We start from the raw sequence: 8,395 nt of genomic DNA, 5'->3' as shown, positions 1-8,395 counted from the left end.
GTGGTGGTAGGGAAAGGTCAAGAGGGTCTGGATCTGAAATGTGAAAGGATTTTAATCTAAAATGGAACCAAAGGATATGAACGGGTAGCTCTCATGCATGCATCCTCAGGAAAGTGAAAGTTGAAGACTGCGAGACTGATTTCCCAAAATTGCCTGCTTTACAGAAGATTGAGACTTATCCTCTAACCAGTGAGTGTCTTCCAAGAATCTCTCTCCATCTTCAAGTCAGTGAACTTGCTGCGTGGCTCCTAACTGGATTTTCCCCTTTTGCACTCTTTGTCTGTAAAAGCAACCTGCCCTAAACCTTCAGGCTCACCTGTCGCTCACTGCAGTTTAACGTGTCCCAAACTGCAGTTCTTCTGCTATTCCCAAATAAACTCGATTTCTGGTAACTTGAGCTTGCCTCAGTTTACCTCCTTTCTTTTAGGTTGCCATTACATGGTGCCAGAAGTGGGATCCAAAGGAGATACCCACCAAGGAGTGGCAACCCCCAGAGTTGAGCAAGGTACCCACACTTGAGCCCTTTGTGCTCTTCACTTTCGCAAGTTGCCGTAACTTGGTTAGGCAAGTCTCCTCTTGGATCTCAAGCTCCCTCATTTTGGTTGAGCTCTCCGGCTTTATTTGGGATCTGGATAGGGACAGATTGTTCTTCTGGCAAGTACTCTTTTGTTCTGAATCCAACAATGGGATACTAATCATCTAAGTGTTTTAAAGGTGGCTCCCTTCAGGAACTCTGATGTGTTTTTGTCTGTCTGTTTTAAATATTTATTCATTTATTTATTTATTTACTTGGTTGCACCGAGTCTTAGTAGCAGCAGGCGGGCTTCTTAGTTGTGGCATGCGAACTCTTAGTTGTGGCATGCATGTGGGATCTAGTTCCCTGAGCAGGGATCGAACCTGGGCCCCCTGCATTGGGAGCGTGGAGTTTTAAACACTGCGCCACCAGGGGAGTCTGTCTGAGGTGTTTTTAATTTAATTAATTAATTAATTTTGTGCTGCATTGGGTCTTCATTGCTGCGTGCGGGCTTTCTCTAGTTGCGGTGAGCGGGGGCTACTCTTCACTGCAATGTGGTGGCTTCTCTTGTTACAGAGCACGGGCTCTAGGGCGCGCGGGCTTCAGTAGTTGTGGCATGTGGGCTCAGTAGTTGGGGCTCGCAAGCTCTAGAGTGTAGGCTCAGTAGTTGTGGCGCACGGGCTTAGTTGCTCCACGGCATGTGGGATCTTCCCGGACCACGGCTTGAACCCGTGTCCCCTGTGTTGGCAGGTGGGCTCTTAACCACTGCGCCACCAGGGAAGTCCCACCTGATGTGTTTTATTATGATTTTTCCTCATAGACATTTTTGACTAAATGGACCAGTCTTACTAAGGATAACTTAGAACTTCAGTGGCCATTACAAGGAACCTTTTATGTCCCCAAACTTGTTTTTCTCCAAACCAAGTTAGAAGACCATGGTTACCAGATTAAACCATCCACATAGGGTAGTTATTTTAATTGTTATCTGGAGGCTTCTAAATGGGTTCAGGATTATAAAATTGCCTCCTTACCAAATACTGTTTCCAAATTGAAGCAAATAAGCAGCTAAAGGTGGATTTTTAAAATGTCATTGGTCTCTTTCTTGGTGTGAGCTGAGGTCCCTCCTACCCTTACTGCTCCATCTCCTTTGTATCTCTCTCTTTGCTGCCTCCTTATCCCTCCCCTCTCTCTGAACTTCCTTTCTTTCCTGTCACTGAACCCTCACCTGCCAAGCCCATTAAAACTTCCCTTTCAAAATTAGACATTCTGAGGATCCTGCTAAACCATAGCAAACTTCCTGTACCCCATGGGCAAAGGTCATGCTTAGGGCTAGGGACTTCCCTGGTGGTCCAGTGGTTAAGACTTCACCTTCATGCACAGGGGGCACGAGTTCTACCCCTGGTCAGGGAGCTAAGATCCTACATGCCTCGTGGCCAAAAAACCAAGAAGCATAAGACAGGAGCAGTATTGTAGCAAATTCAGTAAAGACCTTAAAAATGGTCCACATCAAGGATATCTTTAAAAAAAAAAAAAGGCTTAGGGTTATAAGGACTTTCCCAAGGTAACGTGGATCCTCATAGATTTGGTGAGGAATTCAGTATCGTAACCCTGATTTATCAGCTTGGTCCCTCCAGTCTCTATCAGACAGTCCACATGCTTGTCTAAAATAAGTCAAGCCCAACACTGGACTAAAACAACCAGTTGAGAAATCCCTGAACCATCTCTTAGGCTTTTCCCGCCACCCCCCAATTTAAATTTTTATTTATTTATTTATTTTTAATTAATTAATTTTTGGCTGTGTTGGGTCTTCGTTGCTGTGAGCGGGGGCTGATCTTCGTTGCGGTGTGTGGGCTTTTCATTGCTGTGGCTTCTCGTTACAGAGCGCGGGCTTCAGTAGTTGCAGCATGCAGGCTCAGTAGTTGTGGCGCACGGACTTAGTTGCTCCGTGGCATGTGGGATCTTCCTAGACCAGGGATCGAACCCGAGTCCCCTGCATTGGCAGGCGGATTCTTTTTTTTTTTAATTTATTTTTGGCTGTGTGGGGTCTCCCTTGCGGTGCGTGGGCCTCTCATTGCGGTGGCTTCTCTTGTTGCAGAGCACGCCTCTAGGTGCAAGGCCTTCAGTAGTCGTGGCTCGTGGGCTTCAGTAGTCGTGGCTCGCGGGCTCTGGAGCACAGGCTCAGTTGTGGTGCACGGGCTTAGTTGCTCCACGGCATGTGGGATCTTCCCAGACCAGGGCTCGAACCTGTGTCCCCCTGCATTGGCAGGCAGATTCCCAACCACTGCGCCACCAGGGAAGTCCGATCTCTTAGGCTTAAACGAAACCAACCACCAGCCCTTTTATGTGATCAGGCTGGCAGTACAGCCAAAAGCCTGCATGAAGCCATCCCTAGAGCCTTCCCCAAGTCCATGGACTGGAATAAGATTCAGGCATGCACTCAAAAGTCTGCTGTATCTGTCCATAACTGTTAGAGCAGGCTCCAGATTGTTTTTTAGGAAAATTTCAGTCTTCCCACAGATGCTGAATCCACCCAGGTGGCTTTTAATTCCACGTTTGTAAATGATCTAACCAAGGACTTACCCTGTTAGTCAAAAGAACCTGTATAGAATGGGAGACAGTGTCTACCCTGATCTTGTCAGTTTGGCCACTCAGTTGGCTCGTACCCCAGAAGATGACACCAAAAGAAAGACAACTCCCACAAATGGAGACTCAAAGCACATCTGGCCGTTGGAAAAAGGATTGCTATAAATTGAAATCCAAACACTTGCAACCCTCGAAGAACCAACAGCCAAACCCACCCCAAGGATGTGACTCAGAGGACACACAGGGACTGTTCCCTGTCCGTCTATTAAATAGCCTGGGGAAGACTCTTCTCCAGATCAGAGACAAGTTCCTTATAGTATTAATTGGCACAGGGGCTGCTCTGTCAGCGCCCAGCCTAACCACAGCGGAACAGTTCCTTCCTCACAGTATTACATACGCTCCAATAGTGAGGACCTCACACTGCAACGTGTCCCTGTTTCCCAGCTCATACCTTGTTGTCTGGGGCCTTTGCAAAACAAACACCCATTTCTCCTCAGCAGTTTGGCTCCCATACATGTATTAGGATATTTCCTGGAGAAATAGCATGCTGCCACTTTTCCCCTCAAAAGGGAGAAGTATTCCTTCAGTTCAAATCAACACTTAGGAAGATTAAACCCCTTTTTGGCTTTATTACATTGCAAAGCTAAGAAGACCAAGCTTTGGACTTACCCCACTATTAACCAGGTACCCCTCCCCCCCCCACTCTTTGGGCAGAATTCTCAGCAGACATAGGCAGAATTCATAGTGCCTCTCCTATTAAGACGTACAATACCCTATAAATAAAGACGTCTTCCAGGACATAAGTTCTATCATAGAAGACTGTAAGGCCGAAGGACTCTTTGTCCCTTGCACTAGTCCTTGTAAAGCCCTGTCTTACCTGTAAAAAACCCAACAGCCAAGGAGGGAGATTTGTGCAGGACCTTTGGCAATAAACAGCATTGTAATTCCTTGCCACCCTGTCACCTGTAATCCCCATGTGCTGTCAGTGTTCATCTCTACTGGAAGCAACTTTTTCACTGTGGTCGACTTAGGCAGTATTTTTTTTTAGTATTCCTGTTGATAGTCAATATCTTTTTGCCTTTGCCTGGGAAGGACAACAATATACCTGGACAGTCATGCGTCAGGGCTTTACTGAGGTTCTTCTTCTGACAGATTTTAAAGGCTGACTTAAATGACGTAGAATTCTTTGGAGGCACCACCTTACTGTAATATGTAGATGATTTGCTTCTTTGCTCACCCTCCCAAAATTTCCACAAAGACATTGTTCACCTGTTAAAAATCTTAGCCATTAAGGGATATAAGGTCTTGAAGGAAAGACTGCAATTTGTCCAAACTCATGTTTGATATCTAGGACATTTAATCTCAGAACAGAGACTACACCTAGATCCCGATAGGCTTCAAGGCATTTTAAACTCTCCAAACCCCCAAACCAAATGTCAGTTACGGGGTTTTCTTGGGCTAGCTGGTTATTGTTGCAACTGGATTCCAAACTCCTCTTTAATGATTCTGCCCCCCATATGCTCCCTTATGTTGTTGGCTGTGCCACACGGCACGTGAGATCTTAGTTCCCCGACCAGGGATTGAACCCAGGCCCCCTGCAGTGGGAGCCTGGAGTCTTAACCACTGGACCACCGGGGAAGTCACCCTATATGCCTTTCTAAAGAACAGCAAACCTGACCTCATTGTTTGGGATGACCAAGATCGTTTAGCCTTTGAAGGAAAGTTTAATAAATCCACCGACCCTTGAATACCCAAATTATCAGCTACCCTTTTCCTTTTTGTATATGAGAAGGAAGGGAATGCCTTCAGGATATTTACCCCTAAATATAGGGCTATCACTGACCCCTGGGTTACTACACCCACCAGTTAGATCCCTTGCCTGAGCATATGGCATGGCTTAGAGCTATGCCTGCTGCTGCCCTCTTAGTAAAGGCTACCATCTTTGCACCTCACACCGTTGAGGCTCTCTTGAGTTCACACCACACTCAACACCTTTCAGCAAGCCATTTTACCCCCTTTGAAATCTTCTTACTCGCTGTGCCCGCATCACTCCCATTCAGTGTAACAGTCTCAACCCTGCAACCTATCTTCCCTCCTCCGCTGATAAAATTCCCCATGACTCTGACTTTGATGGTGTCATGATGACACCTCATGACTACTTACAAGAAACCTCCTTGATGAATCCTGATCTTACGTGGTTTACTAATGGCTCTTTCCTGAAAAATGAAAATGGTAAATTTTGTGCTGGGTATCTGAGATTATTGAGGCTGCAGCCCTACAGCCTCAACAAGCTGAAAATTATACAGGCATACCTTATTTTGTTGTGCTTCGCAGATATTGTGTTTTTTTGTAAATTGAAGGTTTGTGACAACCCTGTGTCAGCATCTGTCAGCGCCATTTTTCCAACAGCATTTGCTCACTTGTGTCTGTAACATTTTGGTAATTCTCACAGTATTATTGTATCTGTTATAGTGATCTGTGATCGGTGATCTTTGATGTTACTACAACTTGCTGAAGACTCAGATGATGGTTACCTTTTTTTTTTTTTTGCGGTACGCGAGCCTCTTACTGTTGTGGCTTCTCCTGTTGCGGAGCACAGGCTCTGGATGTGCAGGCTCAGCGGCCATGGCTCACGGGCCTAGCCGCTCCACGGCATGTGGGATCTTCCCGGACTGGGGCACGAACCCGTGTCCCCTACATCGGCAGGCGGACTCTCAACCACTGAGCCACCAGGGAAGCCTCGATGGTTACCATTTTTTAGCAATAAAGTATTTTTAAATTAAGGTATGTACATTGTATTTTAAGATATAATGCTATCGCACACTCAACAAACTACCATATAATGTAAACATGTATATGCATTGGGAAGCCAGAAAGTTCATGTGACTTGCTTTACTGTGATACTCGCTTTACTGCAGTAGTCTGGAACCAAACCTGTAGTACCTTGGAGGTCTGCATGTATACCCTCACTCAAACATGCATTTTAGTAAAGGCAAGACAGCACACCTCTTTATTGATAGTATGCCTTTGTAGAGTGGTGCAGTACTTTGGAATGTTATGGAAACAACAGGGTTTCCTTACTCCCAGTGGAGATAAAATTAAGAATGGCCCTTATGCCCAAAGTCTGTTGGACACCATACTGCTGCCGGCAGCTCTAGCTGTCATTAAAGGGCCTGGGCATTGCAAGTCTGATTCACTGGAAGCCAAAGGAAACCACCTCCCTGATACCTCTGCAAAAAAACACTTCCTTTATGATACCCATAGACCAAACCTCCGTCATGGTCCAAAATGCTCTTCCCCCTGCAAAGACCTAAGAGAACTAGCCAGGGGAGGATAACAGCTGGCCTCTGAAAGAGAAAAGCACAACTGGAAATCTGAAAGGCTGGCTGTTGGACCCATGAAGAAAAGGGGCTCTGGTTTGAACCCAGTAATAAGCTGTTTCTGCCAGAAAATCTAAAACTTCCCTTATTGACCACTGTACATTAATTAAACCATTGGTCCACTGAGAAAATGGTAGCCTTTATAAATCAATGTTGATAGAGAAATATTAGCAAGACCACAAAAAGCGCTTGTCTTGCTTGTTCTACCTGTCATAAATTGATCCCAAGGAAGCCTGTTTGTACCGCCTCAGGACATTTTAATTCACCAGACTGCTAACGCTCTGGCAAGTGGATTTCATACAGTTGCTCCCACTCATGGGTATAAATATGCTCTAGTAACGGTTTTCATGTCGGACTCAAGCGTTTCCATGTAGAGTGGTGACTCCCTCTTCCATAGCTAAAGTCCTGGTAGAAAAGATCATTCCCACTTGAGGACCTCTTCCGCCCCTGGAACTCCAGGGGACCTACTTCACTGGACGGTTTCCATCAGGCTTATCATCCTCAGTCTTCAGGACTGGTTCATGCAAATGTAATTGTAAAGAGCTGGTTGGCTGAGTTAGTTGAAACCCTCCACATACATTGGCCAAAGATAGTGCTCTGGTTCTTCTAAATCTTAGATCTACATTTGGGATTCATAAATTCTCACCCTTTGAAATAGTCACGGATGGCCAAAGCATTTAGCCTCTGCTTTGTTTGATCCAACTAATAGAAGGGCACATACTTCACATTTGCAGGGGTCTAAAATCCATTGAGAATAATCGTGCTGTAGTAGAGCAGTCTTTCTACAGTGTGCTCCCCGGAGATGAAGATGTCAGTTTACAGCCTGGAGACTTCAACTACTGGAAGAGACCTATGCATAAAGACTTCCTCCTCCCTCATTGGAAGGACTTCTACCAGGTGTTACTGACTAATCCCTGTGCCACGAAGCTCCCAGAGTTAGACTCCTGGATTCATGTGTCCCATCTTAAAAAGGACCCCAAACCTGAGTGGACCTGCAGCCCAACTCAAGACTGAAAGCTAAGAATTTCTAAGGACTGAAGCAGACAGCTTTCCAGAGATCAGAGGTATCCGGCCCAGACCTGTGAAACCTCCTGTTTCAGCCAATTCTGTATCACTCAGCCAAGTCATGCTGCTATAGTTGTAATTGTCCTTTGGCCTCTGTGCCGCCCTCTAGTTTGGCTGTAATGCACCCATTTGCTCCCACCTTACAAGAACTCTCATTCCACCAACCTTACTGCTTGCTGGTGATGATGAACCTGAACTGGAGGCCTGGCCATTATCTTAGAAGGGTGGTGAAACCTGTCTGGCAGAGATACAGGGTTTTCCTTTGGCATCTTTGCGGCTATACTTAAATTGGCACCTGACATTACAGCATTCCATTGGGTGCCCACCCCTAAAGGAATCCCTCTCATTTAAGTCTGGACTCTTACCCAAAAGCTTTCCAGTGTTCCAGAAGCATTAATGGGGCTGGTGAATCTCTAGGCCACCTCCTGCACCCTTGTAACACTTGCGTGTGACTCAGATGGTCATGGGTTCATTCCCCACTGGAATCTAGGAGCCTGACGTCTCTTCCGGCATGTATCTCTTTGGTGGGGTAATGAAAATTGTAATGATACAGGGAATGGAAAGCTGATGTGCTTTCTTCAGTGGTGCCTTGTGGGGAACTGATCAGAAATCTGTTGAGTAGTAGGAACTACTTCACCCTAGCTTGTCCCTGGAAGATCCCCAGCCCCCCATCACAACCTCACCCACAGTAATCAAACTCACCTGTTACTCCAAATATATGAAATTTAAGATATTCCTCTAACTGTTCTCACTGTGCTCAACAGAACCACTTACCATGCGTTGTGTATGAATGACTGATTTTGATCATGAGATCTCTTTTATTCCAGGAAAAGAATATACCCTGTCTTTAGAA

Source organism: Hyperoodon ampullatus, assembly GCF_949752795.1.
Source record: "Hyperoodon ampullatus genome assembly, chromosome: 7".
Lineage (NCBI taxonomy): Eukaryota > Metazoa > Chordata > Mammalia > Artiodactyla > Ziphiidae > Hyperoodon > Hyperoodon ampullatus.
Note: the sequence above shows the minus strand (reverse complement) of the source record.